Source organism: Myotis myotis, unplaced genomic scaffold (genome assembly GCF_014108235.1).
Source record: "Myotis myotis isolate mMyoMyo1 unplaced genomic scaffold, mMyoMyo1.p scaffold_m19_p_9, whole genome shotgun sequence".
Taxonomy (NCBI): Eukaryota; Metazoa; Chordata; class Mammalia; order Chiroptera; family Vespertilionidae; genus Myotis; species Myotis myotis.
Window position 1 is genome coordinate 9,146,846 of NW_023416401.1, and position 23,514 is coordinate 9,170,359.

A 23,514-nucleotide genomic window follows, 5' to 3' on the forward strand; every position below is an offset into this window, starting at 1 on the left:
ACGGGTGTTAGCCACCTGTACAAGGGTTGGCATCGGTCTCCCCACTATACCCAGGACCTGCAAGCCCTTTTTTATTTTATTTTAATGTTTTGACCAAAATAACACAGGCTGTCAACGAATTCAATTCAAGAATCCTTTTACACTGTGAGCATATCATGTGACTCCTCCGTAACACCCTGGATTGGCTTCATGTTTCACTCAAAACAGCGCACAAGGGTCCTTCCATAGGCACATGCCCTAAGTGACTGTCACCCCCTTTCCTATCTGGCTCATCCCTACTGCTCCCCCTTGCTCACGGGGGTCCAGACACTTTGGTTTCCTGGCTTCTCTTCAGACATACTAGAAATCTCTGCTCAGCCTGTCCCTGCACCGGCTGGGCCCCTGACCTCCTTTAATCTTTTCCCAAAAGTAACCTGGGAGCTACCCTGATGACCTCATTCTATATGGCACCCCCTGCCCCTTTCTCTGCCTTTTTCCATAGTACATGTCGCCTTGTAACATACTGTATGCTTTGTTTATTTTGATAGTGTCTGTCTCCCCCACTAGAATGAAAGCACTATGAGGGCAAATATGTTGCTTTAGTTACTGCTGATTCCCCAGCCCTAGAAAAATGCTTGGCATGTGGCAAGTAATCAATAAATACTTTGTGAGCGAATGAATGAGACGGCGATGTGCTTGGCTCTGTGGTTGAGCCAATCACAGCTTAATAAGTGGGATCCATGAAAGACCTAAATGGGGCCAGTTTGCCTGCTTTTCTTCTCTACAAAGTGGGACAGTCTCACAGTGATCAATTCCGTTAGAAATTGCCCGAGCCTGATCAGGCACACAGGCCCAGCAAGGATCATTTATTCTCTTTTTTCATTTCTTTTTGTATTGAATTTACTGGGGTGACACTGGTTAACAAAATTATTCAGGTTTCAAATGAACTAACAAACAAAATAGGGCAATTAACATTTCTATAGCCTTTCTTTTTAAAATCCTTTAAAAATATACATGGATGGTTCAAGCACAATGTTTTCACGTTAAGTAAGCTGCCATATATCTGTAGTTTAAAAAGTGAATCTTGTCTCACTGATAACGGCTTTCATCATTTTGCTTGAAGAAAGCAGCAAAAGAAAAACAGTTAGTTACCTACAAGGGAGTACCCATATGATTTTCAGCTGATTTCTCAACAGAAACTATGCAGGCCAGAAGGGAATGGCAAGAAATATTCAAAGTGATGAATAGCAAGAAACTACAACCAGCAAACTACTTTACCCAGCAAAGCTATCATTCAGAATTGAAGGTCAGATAAAGAGCTTCACAGATAAGAAAAAGCTAAAAGAGTTCATCACCACCAAACCAGTATTATATGAAATGCTGAAAGGTATTCTTTAAGAAGAGGAAGAAGAAAAAGGTAAAGATAAAAATTATGAACAACAAATACATAGCTATCAGCAAGTGAATCTAAAAGTCAAGTGAATAAAAAATCTGATGAACAGAATGAACTGGTGATTATAATAGAATCAGGAGCATAGAAAGGGAGTGGACTGACTATTCTTGGGGGGGGAAAGGGGTGTGGGGGATGCGGGAAGAGACTGGACAAAAATCGTGCACCTATGGATGAGGACAGTGGGGTGGGTAAGGGCAGAGGGTGGGGTGGGAACCAGGTGGAGGGGAGCTATGGGGGGGGGGGAGGAGGAACAACTGTAATAATCTGAACAATAAAGATTTATTAAAAGACACACAAAAAAGGAAACAGATTCCAAGTAAAAAGGAAATCATAGCGGTGACTCTTTACACCAGATTAATAATGACTTTACCAAACTCCTGTGTTTCCCTCCCCAGATGTGCCTTGCGGGGACTCTGGTGACACCTGAGGACAACCCAGCATCAGTTCATTGCAAGAGGAGGCCACACCTGTCAGGCCCATCTGAGTATCATTCCTTTGGGTGGAATAAAAGCTTCAGCCAATGAACTGCTTAGTTATTACAGCTCTTTCTGAATCCAGACAGCTATCTTACTATATTCTGGAAACTGATTACCAAGTAGATACATTCGTCATTTGGGGGATTCCTGGTATAAAATTCATTCTTTTATTTGCTGAAGGTGGACCTGGGACCTCATAGGTATGTTAAGCATAGCAGGTAAAACACTCAGAGACACTATAGAGGATAGTGGGGGTAGATATTTAATCATTTGGGGGAAGGGGCTCCAGGAAAACCTCACAGATAATGTCCTTGGACAAGCGCTGGATGAAGTGTGGAGGGAGCAGGTGTTGGAGGGAGGGCCTACTCCAGGGAGAGCGTACTCCAGGGAGAGCTCATGCAAAGGCCCCGGGAGGAAATGAGCTGGACATGTCAGGACACAGAAGACTCCTCTGGCTCCTCTCCTGTCTCCCTTTGGCTAACACCGCAAGCCTCCTCCTGGCCCAGAAGCCAGCCGCCCCTTCCCTGGCAGACCAGCGGCCTTCCCAGCGCCCAGTATGAATTAGCCATCTCAGCGTAACCCCGCCCCCAAGCTTTTAGTGCCAGTGGCTGGAAGACTAGTTCTCTGGGGTAAACAAAGCCCCTTTGTCCACCACAGACAGGAAGTTGCAGATTCCTGGCCTTTCCACACAGCGTTTCCATTGCTGACAAACTCCACAATCAAGTAGAGGTGTTGGCAAGCCTCCGCTTGTCTGGGGCAGACCCCCTCCTCGCCCACCCCCACACACCCATAAAGGAGCTCAGAGTGTGACGGGGGAGGAAGAGCTGGGCCACAGGACGGACATGCTGGTGGCGTGCTCATCCTCCCCTCTTTCTCACAGGCCTGACACACGTCACCATCAATGAGTGAGCAGGACTCCTCACCCCATACTCACCCTGCAGGGAGGAAGGAAGTCAGCAGTGAGGAGGCAGAGGGGAATCACCACACACACACCCAGAGCCAGGCTGAGACTACAGATGAGGGACACACAGTCCAGGCTAGACCCTACTCCTGCAGGGTCACCCACCCTGGAGCAGGTCACCTCACCCTGCAGGGAAATCACAATCGCTGACAAAAGGGAAATGGGACCATCTAGTTACTTTAAGGTCAATCTTTATTTGTAGCATAAAAAAAATAATAATAATAATAAAAATCAAGAAAAAAGTGAAACATTACAAAATACTGAAGAATTAAAGAAAGAAAGAGGGATATTTGGGGCAACAAGTGTGCTAAAGGTGATATTGGGGATCAAAATATAAATAAAAGCATATTCATCAATTACTATATCCCCAAAGCCACTATTTAATATGGTCAGAGTTACTACTCAGAACCATCTTCAGGGAAAGGGTGGACATGTCAACAGAGTCATCAGATAAACAGTAGTAACAGTTTTATTAGGTAGTGTGGACACTTCTGCATTTTAAGGTGCATTACCTGAGAGCTTTCTGAAATCTGGGTGATAATTTCCCACTTAACATAAAATCAGCCTACCATCTAGGACAGTAGATGCAGCTTATCCCTATTGTATGGAGGTCCACAAACACATTAATATCACCTAAAGATAAAAAGATCAATACTCACTACATGATTTCAATACTTACTCTATAGCTAAAGTCAGTAAGATAGTATGTTATTGGCATAAGAGTAAGAAGATCAATGGAAATGAATTGAAAGTCCTGGTAGATCTATACATATAGGCTGGTTGATTTTCAATAGATGATGCAAAGTATTGAACAGAGGGGGGAAAGGGTGTTGTTGTGGTGTGTGTGTTTGTGTGTGTGTGTGTGTGTGTATGTGTGTGTGTGTGTGTGTGTGTGTGTGTGTGTTTTCAAAAAATGGGGCTGGAACCACTAGATAACAATAGAAAAAAAAGGAACTTTAATCCCTTCCTCACATTATATATAACTATTAATTTAGGCACAAACATGAAAGAAAAGACAATAAATTTATCAATAACTCCAAACTGGAAACAACCAAATGTTCAACAACAGAGAAATGAAAAAAATAAATTATGGCCTATTAATAAAATGAAAAATTAACTACTGGTACAGTCAATAATTTGCATGAATATAAAAAACATAATGCTAAGTGAAGAGTATATGCATTGCATTAATCTATTTTTGAGATGTTCAAAGACAAGCGCACCTAACCTGAGGTGATGTAATTAAGAATAGTTGGTTCCCTCTGGGAATGGGAAACAGGCTACTGACTAGGAAGAAGCACAAGGAAACTTCAAGAGGTGATGGAAATGTTCTATGTCTTCATTGTGGTTAAACTTATATGAAAATGCTCAGGTATCAAAACTCATTGAATTGTACACTTGGTACCTGTGAGTTTTTACTTATAAATTATACCTCAATGAAAATAATATATAAATGATTGGATACATGAACTGTAGGTGCATTTTTCTTTTGTTTATATTTCAGGATTTTCAAAATGGCAATGTGTCTTTTAATTATGGGCTAAAGAAAATTTCCAGCCATCTGGCATTGGATTTTTAAAAAATAATAACAATACTTATTTATTTTATAACTATTTTATGATGTATAAAATATATGCAGAGATCTTAATTCTATAGCTTGATAATTTGTTCTAAAAGAAATACCCCATAAAACTACCTCTGAGAGTAAGATATAAAACATCACCAGCACCATGGATGCTTCCCACTGCCCTCTCATTTCTATACAGTATTCCATTGTATGTATGAACATACCACAATTGATTGATTCTGTTATTAAAGGGGATTGGACTGCTACCAAGTTCCTAGTTATTATAAATAAAAGCTGCCAAGAACAACCTCAGACATTTTTCATGCACATTTACGTTTATTTATGGATCATAAGCTCAGCTTTCTTAGATACTGACACTTTCCCAAAATGGCTGTGCCACTTTGCATTCCCACCAACTGATACAGGAATTTCCGTGGCTCTACAGCCTTGCCCAAACTTGGCACTGGCGTAGTTGATCTTGTTTTTATTTGGTTGGTTGTTTTTGGGGGTTTTTTTGTATGTGTAGGGGTGGGGATGTTTTTTATATTCTGTTGGTATCTCATTATGATTTTAACCTGAAGTTAATTTTAACTTAAATTTGGACCATTAGTTATGGCTTTAAATGTCTTCAAAAAGATTACATATGAAGTAATCTTTATGTCAGAGAGCAAAGAAACAGAGTAGCAGGAAATGTGATGTCATAATTCAATGTTTTCTTATAAAAGAACGACCCAATAACTATGTATTGTAAATGACCTATGAAAGAGTTGATAAAATCGAATTTGTCATGAAAACATGGGAGGGAGGGAGAGGTGATATTAGGAAAAGATTTCTTGTCACAGATAATGTAATTAAAAGCAGTAGAATTTGCCCGGCTGGCGTGGCTCAGTGGTTGAATGTCAAACTATGAACCAGAAAGTCACAGTTTGTTTCCCAGTCAGGGCATATGCCTAGGTTGTGGCTTGATCTGAAAGCGGGGCATGCAGGAGGCAGCCAATCAATGATTCTCTCTCATCATTAATGTTTCTATCTCTCTCTTCCTCTCCCTTTCTTTCTGAAATCAATAAAAATACATTTTTTAAATGCAGTAGAATTTGCCATCTTAATGCTAACCCCATGAAATAGATCTCACTATTGAGTTATTTACAATACCAGGATTCACATTTAGGTAAGTACAATTCTAATACCTGTGTTCTTTCCATATAAGTTAAACAGAATATAAAAGAAACAAAGAAAAAAACATGCCCCTTGCCCGCATTAATCATCATAATTTGTCATTTTCAAGCTCATTATCTCAGTAAAATGCAAGGCAGGGATAGACCCCCCCACTTTGCCATGAAAAAACTACAAGAGTCACTGTTCCCCATGATCAGAGAGCTGGTTAGAGAGGCAGAGCCAGAGCCAGGATGGAAATCCCTAGAGCAAGTCATTATGTTTCATTGTCACAGAAGAAATTAGGCAAGCACACCCATTTTCCATCATCTGTGCCTCCCCTCCAGCCTGAGCTATAAAATGTGGGTGGGTGGGATGCAAGCAGTCTTGGCCTCCTTTCCATCCCTTACTACATACTATATTCTCTTTTCTCAAACATCAACATAAGCTGATCTGAAAATAACATTCACTCTCAGAATTTGATATTATCATTGGTTACTCCTTCCCTGAATTTATCTATATGTATAAAAACCTAAGAAACCATTCCACCAGTCAACCGGTCATTATGACGTGCATTGACCACCATGGGGCAGACGCTCAATGCACAGGATCAGGCTCCCTCCTGTCTGGATCGGGTCTGCGGGAATGGGCCAAATCCAGCTCTCTGACATCCCGCGAGGGGTCCAGATTGCAAGAGGGCACAGGCCAGGCTGAAGGACCCCACCAGTGCACAAATCTGTGCACTGGACCTCTAGTAAATTTATAAAAGGCATTGCTTACCCATCTACCTTGCAAATATGTGTCAGTAGGGATATCAAATTTTACATAAAGAGGAACTGACGAAGTATTTTAGAGGTGAGAGCCTTCTAGAGGTACATAAGGCAGGACATTGCTGAAGTCTGGAGACTAAAATGTCCAACAACCCAGGAGACACTACCTTGCACTGAAAGGGCATCTCCACTTAGAGCTGAGATTCTCTTTGAACTAAATTACTTAGGATAAGGATAAAGACTTCAGTCCATTGACTAACAAAGATAAGTGTTTAAGTGGCCTAATTGTGCCTGAAATGGCAAATCACCCTTACTACAAAGCTAATGCTTTCAACGATCCAATTGTTTCTTGTCTTTATAATGATTGAGTTAACAAAGCAGGGAACACCTTTAAAATCAAGGTTGTGTACATCTTGATCCATTGTAGGTTTCTGAAGTAGTAACTGGTTCCCAACCAGGGGTGTGGGGAGCCCTAACAACATGAACAGCTGACAAATAGAACATATGTTTCAGAGACATGATAAAAAAAAAAATAATGTCCAAATATTTGTTTTCAATAATAACCTCTGCAAATAAATAAGTCTCCAAGCTGTGAGCAACAATGAGAAAATGAATAATGATGTTCTAGCTGGGAGCTTGTTTGCCATTAAAAATTGGTTTCCTGCCCTAACCGGTTTGGCTCAGTGGATAGAGCGTCGGCCTTTGGACTGAAGGGTCCCAGGTTCGATTCCGGTCAAGGGCATGTACCTTGGTTGCGAGCATATCCCCAGTAGGGGGTGTGCGGGAGGCAGCTAATCAATGTTTCTCTCTCATCTATGTTTCTAACTCTATCACTCTCCCTTCCTCTCTGTAAAAAATCAATAAAATATATTTTAAAAAATTTTTAAAAAATTGGTTTCCAGGTGGTGGGAAAGTCTTCCTTGACTAGCAAGGGAGTCTTGGAGCAGACCAGCAGAAGTGTGAGAGGGGAGGTGCATCATTGCATCATTGCTACGGCTAGATGTGCTACATCGATCGGCTGGTGTTTAATGGGGTGGGGAATCAAGGTCACAGTCTTAATGTGAGGGTAAACAGGGGCATCTAAGAAAGTACTTCTAAAAGCTACAGTTACTAAAGGGCTTAGAAATGCTACAGAATTCAGAGAAAATTATGAGGCCATTGAATTTCCTTCAATGTCTTCAGCTTTCCCTTTCAAATAAACTCTGGGGGGAATCATTTTGTAAAGTGAAGAAGTCTCCTGTTATATGAATAGCTTTCCTGTCATCTTTTTTTTTTTTTTTTAATGTTTTATGTGTTTGGATTTTCATGTATGGGCTTTTACATAAGGCTGTATTTCAGAAAATAAAGGGGGAAATCATTATATGGGAGTGGGGTAGTCAATAAAAGTCAAGGAAACCTGCATCAAATTATTCAGAAGCACTCTAATAATTCCCTTTTGGTTGGTCATAGACAATATTGTCTCCATTGAGTGAAGTCGAAGATTTATATTGGAAACCAGTGAAACCCAGAGTAGCTTCTCAGAGAACGTGGATCTTTACTGGGGCCCTGAAGAGCGTTGGGTGTAGTGGACACTCCACCCCTTCTTCTAAAACAATGAGTGTGCACTCTGACGTTGGGTTTCATGAAGCTAAAGGAACTTCGGTGAACACCAATGTCATAAGATGATCCATAAAAAAACACTGCTTTAAAAAAATTTTTAAAACAACCTTATTAATAGGGTCAAAGGCACATCTGCGTAGCAGAGACTAGAAGTTCTGTGGTAAAGAAAACTGTTAATGTTGTCTCATGCACCATTTCATAAACACTTAGCCATGTAACCCTTTTTTCTTATAACACCTAACAGCTCTTCAAGTGTAACACTCTTTGGAAAATGTTGATCTAGTTGGTAAAATGTTGAAACAGTCCAAGTCCTCATTCACTTGGTGGGAAAGAGGAAAAACTATGACATCACTTTGCCTTGGCCAGGTAGCTCAGTTGGTTACAGCATTGTCCCCATACACCAAGGTTGCAGGTTTGAACCCCAGTCAGGGAACATACAAGAATCAACCAACAAATAAACAAGTAAGTAGAACAACAAATCAAACTCTCTCCCTCCCATCCTCTCCCTCTTAAAAAGTGTGTTGGTTTTTTTTTAATAACACCACCCTGGGCCGAGGCAAGGGAAGGGAGTTTTTCCAGTTGATTCGTCATCTAGGACTGGGGACTAATCTACCTTCCTGGCAAGGTCCCTCTCCTCTAAGCCATCCTGAGGACCACACTCATAGAGGAAGCCTGCCTGGCTTTTCATTGCCGGTAAATGGTAATATGGGAGAGCATTCGGCAATGTCTTCTCCTCTGGGAGGGGAAACCTGCTCATTTATCTTCTACTGTGGTGCAGCTTGGGGCCCATGTTCTGGTGTCTCAGACTCTCACTATGGGCGTCTCTCCCTGCACCTCCCCATGGGAGGCCAGGCTGTTGGTCTCCTACAATAGATCAACCTCAGATATTCACAGGAAATTCCCAGCATAAAAATCATGGTCTATCAAAATCCACGAGATCTGCAAAAACATGTGGATCGCTGGAATCTCAGTAAAAGCAATTCCCAGGCTGACATGCTGGAGAGGAGGCTGAATTCGCTTCTTCATCACTCTCTGCTATGAATTAGCGAGGCCGCTTTCTGAGCCCACTCAGGGAGAGAGAAGTGTTAAAGCCACATCAATAACCCTTTGTGCGGATCGTGCAATTGTACATGATTGCGGATTAAAGGCATCGTGAAAGCCTGTGAGGATACTGTCAAGAAGGCCACATTCAGACTCAAGGCCCCTCAGTCCTTTATGTGTCACTTTCCACTCCCTCTCCCTTCAAACCAACTGTAAGAAAAAGATAAAATATATTAATTCACACTGGGGAGTCAGTGATTGCTAAGGTAATATGTGAACTCTCCCCAAAGCATCTGGGATATTTGTTAATTATTGCTGCTCATAGCGGTGGTCTGTTCTCGTAGCCCTTTTTAACTTAAGCAAACTTTAAACCAAACCTGGAGCCAAACCAGGCTGAGATCCAGCCCAGTTTTGTAAGTTTACTTTCTGTGTAGAAGTAAGAAATAGGATAATTTATATTTTCACAATTATTATTCAAAAAGAGTATCTCCTTGCCAAAACATCTGCCAGGTGGAACAACTGTGGAATCTGACTGATCAAACACAGCCTGAGGGAGCGAAGCTATGACACGAATCTTGAATTATGACAAGATTCCATAATCTGATTGGAAAAAGAAAAATAAGTTTTAAATGTTTTTAGAATAATTTTTTTTTTTTTGCTCAGCTGCTGCACTATTTTGGATTCCCAGATAGAGTCTCTTCCACTGTGGCTCTTGGTGTTTGAGTAATATTTTTATTTTACCCTAAAATGGCTGAGTTTCTTTGAGGTTCCAAGGGAGTTCCTGTGTATAGGAAGCATGGCTTTGAAATGTTGAGGTCATTCATTGCTTCAATCGCAGCAGGTGTGCCAGTAAATAGGGGAAGGGGGCAGCTCCTTAGGGAGAAAACGTCCTAGCAGAGCCCCAGACAAACAACATCGGGGTAGAGCCTTCTGCGACCTTGACTGTGAGGCATTGAGGGGTCTAGGCAGTGGGACCGGAGCTAGGTAGACCTGTGGGCCATTCAACGAGGCCATGACGGGGGAGGCAAGCAGGCGCTGGGGAGAAACTCTGCCATCTCTTTCCTGGGACAGGATCGGAGAGGCAAAGGGGACTGGAGCCTAGGCATAAGCTGGGAAGGGTTATTTCAGAAAATGCCTTTTCCAAACCTGTGTTCTTGTTTCTGATATTTCCCCCTGAGTGTTTCATTTGTAAGTGAATGGTCCATTTGGAAAACGGACTTGCCTTAGTTGTGATAAAAGGAACAGAAAGAATGAGATCCATCTCTGCTCTGACCACGGTTCTACAGCGATGCTGCCCACTTCCCAGAGGCCAGAAGGGAAGGGAGACAGTACTGCCCAGAAGAGCATCCCCAAGGGACATGGACACTCAGGACAGACAGAGCTCAGAGAAAGACACTCCGTCTCTGAGATGCCCTCGGCAGGATGGCCTGGCTCAGAATCAATGACGGGTGCGTGAGGCCTGGCCCACGGAGAACGGTCCTTGGGCTGTGGCACCCTCTGAGTGTAAAATAAAGATGCTTTGGTGGGAAGACCCCTGTCACTCTCCCTTAGAGACTTTATTCTGGGCCAGGGAGGTCAAGCCGGTCCATGCCATGGCCTGTGTAGTGGACACTTTCAGTCCTCAGCAATGGGACTGCACTGTCATCACCAGATATGACTGGTGTTCAGGACATATGCACTGGAATGGGGATCGTAAAGGGAGGAAACCATCGGAAATGTTGACCATTTTTACCCTCGGGGAAATCTCTGCCATGAACTCTTAAATTCCAAACTGCAGTGGCTATAACTTTTTAGATTGAGTTGTAAAGTACCTCCCACCCACAGAAGAAAAAGTCTACAAATATTCTCTCTCTCTCATTTGCAGCACATGTTACTGCCTCTCCAAACTAATGCTATTTCTGCATAAAAACCTGAAATTTCGGTGTTCAACCAAGTATCACAAAGGACTTGCAGGATGAACCTCTCCACACCCCAAGTTAATCATCCTGCCCCCACCCACCCATAATCATTCTGGTCTTAACGGGATATTTTTTCCTCCTTTTAAAAATAATTCAAATATGATCATGACCATCAGTGACAGTCTTAGGATCAAAGAAGAAAGCTGGAAGGGAAGCAATGGCTAGTAAAGAGGTAGATATTTTAAATAGGAAAGAACATAGAGGTAGAAAATTGCACAGGTTTATGTTCCCAAAGAAACTGAGAGAGGGTTGATGAATATGTTCTGTTTAGAAGCTCCTCCCCACTACAGTGAAAAACCCATTCTCTTTAGCTTGATCCCAACAGGGAGACCACTGGGGCCACTTTCAACGGGTGGAAACAATCCACCTGCCTCAATGATACATTGCAGCATAAACAGGTACTGCTTCTCTGGTGCCTATTGAATGTTGCCTATACACTAAGTCCTACACAAATTACACAGTGTGTTTCCTTCTAGGAGCTTAAGGCCCTTTACAAGGAGCTTTAGAAAGCAATTTCTTGGCTTCCTCCAGGAAGTTCAGGTATTACAGAAGCTGTTATGATCTAAACTGATCGACTCCTGGTCCTCCTCTTATGAATCAAGCACCTCTTGTGCCACATCCTTTCAGCCCTCCTACTCCAGCCATTACCAGAAACCAGCATCCTGTGAATGTTTGTGGGCAAGCCTTGCCTCGGCTGCAGTGACTGGTTCTTGCTTTCACTGGGCTTCTCTGACAGGTGAAGGGAGGCACTAGTGCATGAGCAACCTGAAAGCAAAGGAAGTTCACTGCACATGGTTTAATCACTGGAAGATGCAAGCCGAATGGTAAATGCCCTCTCTGTAGAGCACCCCTTTGCTTCTCACCACTACACATGCATAAGAATCACCTGACGAGTGTGTTAACATACAATATCCTGTGCCCACTTCCCACCAGACATTCTGATTCAGGAGGTCAGGGTAGGGGCCATGGATTTGCATATATAACACCATCAAGGTGATGCCAGTGCAGCGGGTCTCGGAGACCAGTTCTGCCATGTATTCTACATAGAGTCTCAGAGGCTCCCAGCCAATCAAGGGCCAGCCCCCCCAGAAATGACCAACTCTTAATGTGCTTTTGCATCGCCTTCCCTTGTCCATTTCACTCTCCCCGATCCCTCACTCTGTTTCCTGGGGTCACTTCCCAAATATACTTCCTAAAATGTCCTTGCCTCAGGCTCTACTTTCAGAGGTGACCTAGGTATGGGCCCTTAACCCCACTTGCCTTCAGCTCTCCTATTGGACATTATCTGACCTTGTTTCCTTGGACAATGCACTGAGGAATCCTACCTTCCTATTGCAGCAGGACAATGTGATCAGAGCTGACAACTTAATTCAGCTCTTCAAGCCAGGAGGGCTTCTCTGAGATCAAATAGCCAATAGGAGTTTGTGTTGTTATTGTTGCTGTGTGCAAGGAAGTCAAAGGAATCGGTATTCAAACTTATTTTTTCTGATACCTCTATGCTGTCCATAAGCCGACCAAGGTTTTCCAAAATCTTCCATATAGAGAGGAACATATAGCTTTTGGGGTTTCAATATCAGTGTTAGGTGTCTATCCGCAGCCGTTCCTCTCTTCTCAGTAATAGCACCGGTGTTCATGCAATGTCCCAGCCCCAGGGAAGAAATCATCATTATCTAATCCAATGTCCCAGCCCCAGGGCAGAAATCATCATTATCTAATCCAACCACGGCTACAGTATAATATAACATTATCTAATGCCCAATTCCCAGCTTTCCTGTTCTTAGTATATGTATAGAATACCCAATCCTGGCTAATCAGAAGTAAAAGGAAAACTGAGAGGACTTCTGAGAAGTAATTTTTATCTCCAGTGAAAGAAGGGTCAGTCATACAAGGACCTCTTCACGTTGCTTCCCTGGTTGACCCACTGCTTCTTGCCTGGGAATGCAGGCATGCTGCCTAAAGCAAGGACCTCCATCTTGCAGCCGTGAGGTTACAAGCACAAACATGAAAAGCCAAACTGCTAAGGATGACAGATCTGCTTAATAAGCCATGAACTGTCTGGCTCTGCACTTTTTGTCTTATTAGATCATTGATGTTATTGCTTAAGTCACCACTGGTCAAGTTCTGTTATTTGCATTCAGAAGAAATCCTGTATTTGTATCCAAAATGTATAAAGAATCAATGATAGGACAAACAGCCCAATAAAAAGAGGCAAAAGACTTTAACTGGCATTTCACAAAAGAAGATATACAAATAACTAATAAACCTATGAAAAGATGCTCAGTGTAATTGCTCATCAGGGAAATGCAAATAAAATCCACAGTAAGAAACCACCACATATCCACCAGAATGGCTGAAAATTATGAAGACTTATAATTCAAGTGTTGGCAAGGATGTGGAAAAAGTGGACTCTCTTGCATTGCCTGTGGGAGTGTAAAATGCTGCAGCCACTTTGCATGATCAAGGCAGCTTCTAACCACGCCGGATGCCTGCCTATACTGTAGGGTAATTTTAGCCAAACCACAGCACTTCAACCAAAACCACTCACAGCTTAGCCCTGGTCACACCAGGGCTGGACAGATTCGAGGACAGATTCTACCCTCGAATCTAGTGGGACTGCCTTCTCATGTGCTATCATTTATCCTTTAGCATTTCATGCATGCTATCTCCAAATGAATTCAAAGACAGATAGTTCATGAGTGATTTAATTATTGTTTAACCTAAAATTGGTTACTTTGGCTGACAGGGACAGGTGTAATTATGGAGCTAGTAAGTGAAAATGTTTCACATCTGGGTAATCTAAGACTTGTGATAAGTACATACATTACTTTATAACCATGTAACTCCTTACTAAATACCTATTCATTTTATAGATTATACATGAATATCTGTTGATTTGAACTGATTTTATATTTACGGCCTCAGAGAATAAATACTAAGATTTATAGATAGGTCTCCCCTGCACACATGCACACACACACACACACACACACACACACACACACACACCCTCATAATTTCTGCCTTTCCATGCCAAAGCAGAAAGAAGAGCAAAGAAGACCCAACAGAGGGAAAATGGTGATGCTGCTCGAGCAAGAGAGAAAGGGTTATGAGAGTAGAAAACTAGCAGTCTCTGTCACATCATGATTGTGTGGGTTCTCCTCCCTTAATTTCAAGTCTGCCATCGGATAGAATCAGGGTTACAGTTTTTCCAGGAAAGTATATCGGAGGGAAAAGCATAAAGGGAGTTATGACATAAGGGAATGGTAATAATCAACCATGGGATTCAAGCTCAGAAAGACAATAAATGAGGTCATGAGGAGAGTAACAGGTAGTAAGACCGTGATATGCTTATTACATTGGAGGTCTTGGTGAAGTCAAAAAGTTGTTGGAGTAGGGTCCTGGGAAGAGTGAACTGGAAAGGGGAAAGGCAGTAGTTGGTGGGTGGAACATTTGAAAATGGAAAACAGTTATTAGTAAAACACGATCTAGGGCATGATCTCAAGAATGGGTGGCTGAGATGGCGAAAGACAAGACCTTGGAAGGAAGCAAGGGGCCAGTAGGAGGATAAGCTCCTTGGATATTGAAATCACCTGGAATATTGACAGGAGGAGGGTTGGAGAGTGAGACAGTATCAAGGACTAAAATCATCAAGGAATGAAAGGTCTGTAGGCGACCACAGCATAGTCGCAGAGTCATGTGACATGATTCCCATTGGGTCTGGAGGGTCATGAGGAAATTAAGGGATGATTTGGAATTAGTACTAAGAAGCAGGGATGACAGGAAAGACATATGCCTCCTTGTAAGACAGTCGCCTTTGGAGAGAGATGCAAACAAGGAAGTGTCTCGGGAAAGAGCCTAATTTCAAAGCAAGAAGGTGAAGGGGACCATCTGAGAGGAGGCTGAAGGCATAAAGGATCTAACTTATGACTGAAGTGATCATATTAGTAAATTTAATAATTTAACAATCATTCAATTGTTGCAATTGGGACAATTCTGAAAGCAAAGAGGGATGCTATCAATAATTACACAAGACGACAGGCATAAACTGGGATGGTCCCAGGCAAACTAGGATGCATTGTCATCCTACTTATGACTGACTTACAGTGACGCCTCTGCTACAATTGAAGAACATGATGCCAGCTTGCATCATGCCTGCCACTGGCCACCATTGCTTCTGCCATCACCTGCTTCCAGAATGGACCCACCACTGCCTCCTCCTGTGCTTCATTAGCAACTATGCAAATCTGGGGGCGGGGTTTGATTGATTGGGCCTCAGTCACATGTCCAGGCCAACTGCAAGGGACACTGGGAAAGTATCTAGCCTTTTCAGCTTGCCACCCTGCCACCTTCTCTGCCTCCTCCCACAACTCATCAGGGGCAGAGTCCTCAAACACAGGAGGGTGTTCAGACTCTAGGCCAGCGGTTCTCAACCTGTGAGTCAAAACCATGGGAAAACACATATAGCATATCAGATATTTACATTACGATTCATAACAGTAGCAAAATTACAGTTATGAAGTAGCAACGAAAATAATTTTATGGTTGGGGGTCACCACAACATGAGGAACTGTATTAAAGGGTCGCGGCATTAGGAAGGTTGAGTCTAGGCCAGTGATGGCGAGCCTATGGCACGCGTGTCAGAGGTGACACGTGAACTCATTTTTTTGGTTGATTTTTCTTTGTTAAATGGCATTTAAATATATAAAATAAATATCAAAAATATAAATCTTTGTTTTACTATGGTTGCAAATACCAAAAAATTTCTATATGTGACACGGCACCAGAGTTATGTTAGGGTTTTTCAAAATGCTGACACGCCGAGCTCAAAAGGTTCGCCATCACTGTTCTAGGCAGTCAAAAAAAATAGCCAGTGTCCTCCAGGGTCACCATTTCCTCCTCCTTGTTGAGGCCTTGAAAAGCAGCCAGCATCCTCTGGGTCTTTTTACTTAATCTTGTGAGACATAATTAGGAGTGCAATTTGGGAACATTTGATTAATGATATAGATTCAATCAGAGTGCATTTACCACTAATATTGCAATAATTTCACATTGAAAGAGGTCACTGTGAGCCATAAATCCAGTTTCTAAAATGACAATTTTACACAAATAAAATCGATCTGAAATTGACTAATTCATAGGCACTGACATTTTGCAATAAAATATGAATTATTTAAATTGTTCTTAATCCGTGTTATAGAAGGCTTGAAGTTTTCATGGGTTTTCCCATAAAACATTTTATGACTTCATGCCTCACTGTCCATTTACAGACGGTGCTGCTGAGGCTCCTCGGAGCTCTGGGCACACCCTAATCAATACTCCCTGAGTCGGTGCAGCAGGTCTCCTTGGGTGTGAAGATGCTGTGGGGGCGTTTTCCTTAAATACAGATACCTGCTAACTTACAAGAGACATCTCAAGGTTTACGCGGCAACATATTTGCAATTCAGGTCTTTTCAAATAACAAAATAGCAATAATAATATTGGACCAGACACTTCAGGCTGGATAAATATCACCCCCTCATTGCCTCTCTTTCTTCTTCACCTAGCCTAAACTCTCAGCCTAAACTTATTAGGGTGTGATAATGGGGGAATGGGTTTACAGACCTGGGTTTACACTGTGGGCTTTTGCCATTACCTTGCTGTGTGACCTGTGTTGAGCCAGGTAATCCCTCTGAGCTTTCCAGTGAAAACACCTTTAGCTCCATTGCCCCCGGCCCCCACCCAACTCAACTTTCCACACCCCTAGAAAAACCCCAACCTTTGTCAAACTAAAATAGCTATATCCTTGGAACCTTCTCTCCAATCACGAAATGTTTCTAGGAAAGCACACACACACATAGCCCTGGCCAGGTAGCTCGGTTGATTAGAGTGTCATCCCAATACATCAGGTTATGGGCTTGATCCCCAATCAGGGCACATACAAGAATCAACATAAATAAATAGAATAACAAACTGATGTCTCTCGCTCCCTCCCTCTCTCTCCCTTCTTCTTCACTTCCTCTCTCTCTAAAATCAATAAATAAATTAAAAAAAACTTAAACCACACATATTATTATGTCAAGTCACCTTAATCTAATGACTCAAATCCTAGATAAGCGCTGGCCACTGCCCAGCAATCCTACTAAAAGTCCCTAGCGATTTCCCTTTAACATTCCCGGGAGCTATTTTACATCTTTTCTCTATCTTCAAATCTCCAGTGCATGCCCCCTGATCAAAACCACACTCCAGCACTTGCCATCACCCAGAAAGTGTTGAGATACCTAAAGCACGTAGGAGCACCTGCATCTTCCCCCCCACGTAATCTACCAAGCCCCCTGCACATCCGCCCTGATTCTCTCCCCTCTTTCCTGACACAGTGAAAGAATTGTCCTTCCTCCTGTGAAAAGCCAACTCCTACCCCTGCACTCATACCGTTGCTTCTTGCTAATCAGACCTTTGTCCCTGCTATTGTCCCCGCTATTGTCCCCTCCTCTGCATTATTACTTACTCCCTCTCTCCTGGATCATTTCCATTGACGTCCATAAAAAATAAATAAATAGCCCTACCTGGTTTGGCTCAGTGGATAGAGCGTCGGCCTGCGGACTGAAGTGTCCCAAGTTCGATTCCAGTCAAGGGCATGTAGTTTGGTTACGGGCACATCCCCATTAGTGGGTGTGCAAGAGGCAGCTGATCGATGTTTCTCTGTCATTGATGTTCCTAACTCTCTATCCGTCTCCCTTCCTCTCTGTAAAAAATCAGTAAAATATATTTTTAAATAAATAAATAAATAAATAAATAAATAAATAAATAAATAAAAGTATGCCTTGACCGGTGTTGCTCAGTGATTAGAGCATTGGCCCACAGACCAAAGGGTCTCAGGTCTGATTCCCAGTCAAGGGTATGTACCTGAGTTGTAGATTCAGTCTGGGCAAATAAGAAGGCAACTTATTGATGTGTCTTTCTCACATCAATGTTTCTCTGTCTCTCTCTCTCTCTCTTCTTTCCCTTTCACTCTTTCCAAAAATCATTGGAAGAAATATCCTTGCCTCGGCCAGTGTGTCTCAGTGGTTGAGCATCAACCCATGCACGGGGGAGGCTGCCAGTTCAATTCCTGGTCGGGGCACATGCCTGGGCTGCAGGCTCAATCCCCAGCAGGGGGGCATGCAGGAGGCAGCCTCCCTCTCCCTTCCTCTCTCCCTAAAAAATCAATTTTAAAAATGTTAAAAGATATCCTCAGGTGAGGATAAATAAATAAATAATAGTAAATAAACACTTCTCTCCACGTCCTACCCCCTCCGTATATCCATTCCATTTCTCTGCTGAATTTCAACGCACAATCACTCACTCACTGTATGATTGACCTTTTTCTGTCATTCAAGCCAGGTATGTTTTTAGGAATAGGAAACTCCTGGAACTATACCCCCCAAATCCTCTTCACCAACTGGCAAAGCCAGAGTTTCACTTTGCTTCAAGGTTTTCATTCCTGCTAAATACACACGGTAAGGTCCTTTTTTAGTTTTCTGTCAGTTTTCCCTTTGAGTAAATAAAGTACCCAATGATCATGCTCATGCGGGTGACAAAGTGGGGGAATGCAGGAGAAACTGCAATTAACACAAACTTCCCCTGTGCTGATGCTGCAGCCCTTGGGGCACACCCTCCCTCAGTCTGCTGGAGGCTAGATCAGGCTGAGAGCGTCCTGGTGATTTGCATGGACTCTCTTCCCCAGTAGGATGTGGGGAGGTGTTGACTTGGGCCCCTCTTTTGGGTCAAAGGAAGATCTGGGAATGGAAGATGTGACTAACGGAGACTGAAGAACTAGCATCGTCGAGGAGGCAATTTGAAGTGAGGGCGCTCAGTTGAGACATGCTCCTTTACCCCATTGCTTCTCTGTGCCTTCTCCCTCATACCCCTGCCCTGTGGTTTTCTTCCATGGCCTTATTTTGTGCCACAGGGAAAAGCTAGTATGCTGGGAAGGTAAACCCACTATTCTTGATTGATTCACAAAGCAATGGAAAGCTGACCGAAGACAACCTATACAGCAGAAGGTAGACAGTACCCACAGTAAATGGCTAACCAAGGCCTGACTCTCCCCAATGTCCATCTTTAGGCATCCCAGGAAGATTTACGTCAACGGTGGTGATGATGTCTTCCATTGTGAACCACTGACCCAATGAAAAAAATCCATGAAGGACCACAAATAACTAAAAAGCAACCTAGTTATTCATTTCCCTTGGAGACATAAAGTATGCAGTGCACCTGCTTCCTAAATTACAAACAAGGAGGCCATGGAACAATTCAATAAAAGTGTAACAGTGAAAATAAAAAATGAAAATAAAGAGACACTTGTAAGAATTACGGGGGGGGGGGAAAGCAGTTATCTATTTTTAACAATTCCCTCCAAAGCTTATCAGCTTACTAATTTTCTTGGTTCTTAGGCCAATCTTAACCTTTTAGCACAGGTTCTGTTAACTTGACTGTGCACACCAGGACTACCTATGGAAAGTAACGAAAAATGTGTGTTCCTGGGCCTCCCATAAGATTTTGCTTTATTGGGGCTTTATTGTGCCACATCCTGATTCAGACCTCAGTTTCGTGCTCCCAACAAGTCAGCCCCACCAGACACAGATGGGTCAAGAATCCTACATCTCTCCCCCATCAATAGCATGTTTAGACACGTGACTTGATTTGGCCAATAAAATGTGGGCAACGTGCTATGTGTCACATGAGGTAAAAGAGTCAGCTCATGGTCATTAGCTTTTCCCCTCTGCCATCATGATTAGTACATTCCAGATAGAGACGCTCCATCCCCCTGTTCCCACAGTGAAGAGGAAGAACGATGTGATAGACCCACAGTGAACCTGTAGCACAAACAAAAAATAAACTTTTGTTTTTGTGAGTCACTGAAATTTGGAGACTGTTGGTTACTGCAGCAGCATCGGGCCTACTCTGACGGGTACATCATTCACCCCAAATAAAATAAATACGCCTCTTTCACAAGCTGGAATATCCCTGCCTTTGCTTTAAGTAAAGGAGGGACTAACTCTTAGTGAGTACTACTACCTGGTACTTTATATGCAGTGTCTTTCAGTTTTATAACAGACCCATGAGGAAGAAAGTACGATCCCTACTCTATAAATAAGGAAGCTCTGACTTACAAAAGTTAAGTAATTTGCCCAAGATTAATAGTAAATTATTGATCTTGGAGTTGAACCCACCAGCCATGTCTAATTCTCAAGTCCATACTCTACACCACCAAAAATTTTTCAAAATATACCTCTTTCCATCATTCTGTCTTTTATTTTTTGCTTCTACTTTATCAGAGTTTCCGTTTGTGGTGTTAGAAAGATGACTCATAATAAAAAAGGAGACCTGGGAGTAAATGCCTCAAGAAGTGAGAACGGATATTAACTCCCAGCCAGCCTCAATGAGAAGCACTCCACGCACCCCATCCCCCACCACCCCCACCCCCAGGTACCTGTGACAGATCTCCTAGCATGGCTTTGGAACAGACAACTATTGGGAGCATGTCTTACGTGCCAGCAAAAAAAAAAAAAAAAAAATCCTGATGATTTAATGACAATGAAATCACAAATGCAAATTGCATTAAAATGTAATCTAGCTTATTTCAGAGAGTTGGAGGGTGCTGGTAACTGATTATAAAATATACCAGCAGAGCTTTGACTTCTTACTAAAGGAGTAACATATTTGTAATCCCTTTAAAAATAAATTGTCATGCAAGTGTCATGCTGGGTTCTGAGTCTCCATTGCTCCCAAAATAAGCATGGGAGTATGGCTCAGAGCAAGCTGCAAAGGGCCCCCTGCAAAGCCTTTCTCATGATTATGCCCAAAGCAGGCTAGAGAGCATAGCTGCTCCCTGTCCCCGCCCCCACTCTGTAGCTCACTTGCCAAGCCATGTGCTGTGAACTAGATTGAGAACACACCCATCCACTGTGACATTCTTCCCCAAGCATCACATGGCTCTAAGAGCAAAAGGTCACACAATTCTTGAGACAACAGGATGTATACACACACAGAAACACACAGCACATAAAATGAGATGTACCTACAAATGGGTATTTACATTGCTTTCCAGAATACGTTATGAGTTTCTCCCATATTGCAACACAGAAGGACATGGATTTATCAGGCACCCAGTCCTCCCCACACCACTAGCTCATTAGCGTATAAAGTAACTACGTATTCTGTCCCTGACTCAGGCTTGTTCCTCCTTTTGAACTCATTCTCCCACTTTCTTTCATCCCCTGGAATATTTGCTTCATTTTAGTCCAGTGGTTCTCAACCTTCTGGCCCTTTAAATACAGTTCCTCATGTTGTGACCCAACCGTAAAATTATTTTCGTTGCTACTTCATAACTGTAATGTTGCTACTGTCATGAATCGTAATGTAAATATCTGATATGCAGGATGGTCTTAGGCGACCCCTGTGAAAGGGTCGTTTGACCGCCAAAGGGGTCGCGACCCACAGGTTGAGAACCGCTGTTCTAGCCCTTTACTAACCTTATCAATCTGACCTTCCAAGGATCTGATCTCATTCACGAACATCAGAAAGAAGGAGAGAATTTGTCCCAAAGCCCCTCAATCCAGGAATAGTCACATCAGCCATTTCATAAGCCTTATGTTCTTGATACCATTTCAGGCATCCACCAGCAGGTGAGAAAGGGGCTGGAGGAGAAAGGGGCTGCCATGGTTCCTGAATGGTTCCCTCCTTTGCCGATGAAGAAGGCTGGTCATGAAGTCTCTCTTCTCCCTTCATCTCCAGTCACCACAACCCCCACCATTTCATAGGCATCAGGTTCCCCAGATGCAAAAAGTGCTTTGATGGAGTCTTGGGGGAAAGCCAAGGGAATCCCCAGAAGTAAAACTTCATTGATAAATTTGCAGAGAAAATGAGCTGCTAAGGTGGCTTATGGTGTGTTATACCATCCTTTGTTTGGGATGAGCCATGCTTTGCGATGAATTCCCTCCGTTTTCCTGCCTGTGTCTTTCTTTCTTTTATTTGCTATTATCTGCCTGATAGCATTCTCTAAATCTAGGTCAAAGGACACCTTTATATGAAATGTGCTCTCATTATCCTCATCTCTGATTTCCCTCCATTCAGGAGCTCTTTGCACACTGCCCTCCTGGGTTCAGCGTTTAGTATTTAATTACACACTGTCTGTTATTGTTCGTTGTTTCTCATTAGAACACCATACCTCCTAGAGTAGACATGTGGAAACTTACAAGCTGCACAGCATCCCTTCCGATGAGAAACATCCTCTTCCCCATTTGAAGGTAATGCTGCCAGATCCCTATGTTTGGGGTGGGTTAGCCCCCCACCACCCAAAATTGGACAGAAGACCCAGACTGAGCTAACCAGTGAAATTACCTCCTCCCCAATGAGTGGTTCTGGAAGTATCCCAAACTCAGATGATTTCTGGAGCCATCTTTCCGGAGGGACACAAATCCCCATATTTAAGGACATTAGGTGTATTTGAATAGAAGAAAACAGGGACTAATGCATCACTTCCTGGATAGCAATGTGAGTGTGCCCAACATTTATAGAAAGTAGGGCAGGAGACCCTGTAAGGCCAGGTAGGCCTAGGAAGAAGTCAGATTGTCCTTAACATAATCATGCAAGGGCTAAATATTTTCAAACAGGTGAAGTGAACTCCATGGTAATTCGAGGGCTCTCCATTCTTCGTGTGATATTAGATTATGTTGTCTTTTAGAACTCTCGCTTTGGTCAAATGTGCTTGCTTCTTGGGTGAACAAAAGGAAATGGGCTGTGGTTATTGGGACCAGAACACACTCTGTCCAATCAATCTATTGCAGCCAAGCCAAGGAGCACTTCCATTACCATCTGACCATAGAACAAAGCTTTTTAATTGACAAGAAATGGAGGGACCAAGCACCCCACCTTTGCTTCCGAGGATAAGATGGAAGAGAGACGGCCTTTGTTGAAGCTGAGAATGGAGAGATCCAGTTTGATGAATTTTAAAGGAGGGGATGCATGAAAACAGGGAAGAGATAGAAATAGAAAAGGGAACATAAACGGGATATACTCTATTAAAAGACCTAAGCCTAAACCATCCTTTGGAAGTGTGGTTTAGAGGAGTTAATCCTCCCAGAGACAGGTCCAGTCTCTGATTTTATGACCCTCCAGCCCTCTAATGCTAAGAATCCTTTGTATCTTCCCACATCCTACAGTGTTCCACCTGGGGAAGTCTGGTGAGGTGGTGAGTCTCACCTGGTCATCTTGGATTGTAGAGGCACTCACTTGCAAAAGCCCTCCTCAAGGCACACAAGGTAGTGAGATTATATTTCCTGATTATAAAGTCCTCTCTACTGAGGTTCACAAAGACCACCTTAGAGAAGAAAAAATAGTGCTAGATCCAGGTCATCTGGGACAATGCCTGCCAATGACTACTCGTTCCTTCTATTAATATTTAACACCTGACCATGTAGTCAGAGCTGGAGGTTTATAGTTTGTTAGTAATGTTTGTCAGAAATTCAATTCTCTCCAAACAATTTCACTGAGTTGTTTGGGTTTTTCATTAAAGAATATTATATTATATTTAATGAG

At 42.7% G+C, this 23,514-nt stretch overlaps 1 pseudogene; it reads right to left on the reverse strand.

Annotated features, from left to right (window-relative positions):
• The window catches only part of LOC118663210, a 40,114-nt pseudogene extending 16,928 nt beyond the window's left edge, over positions 1–23,186 (reverse strand).
• Positions 23,187–23,514: the final 328 nt, after the last annotated feature.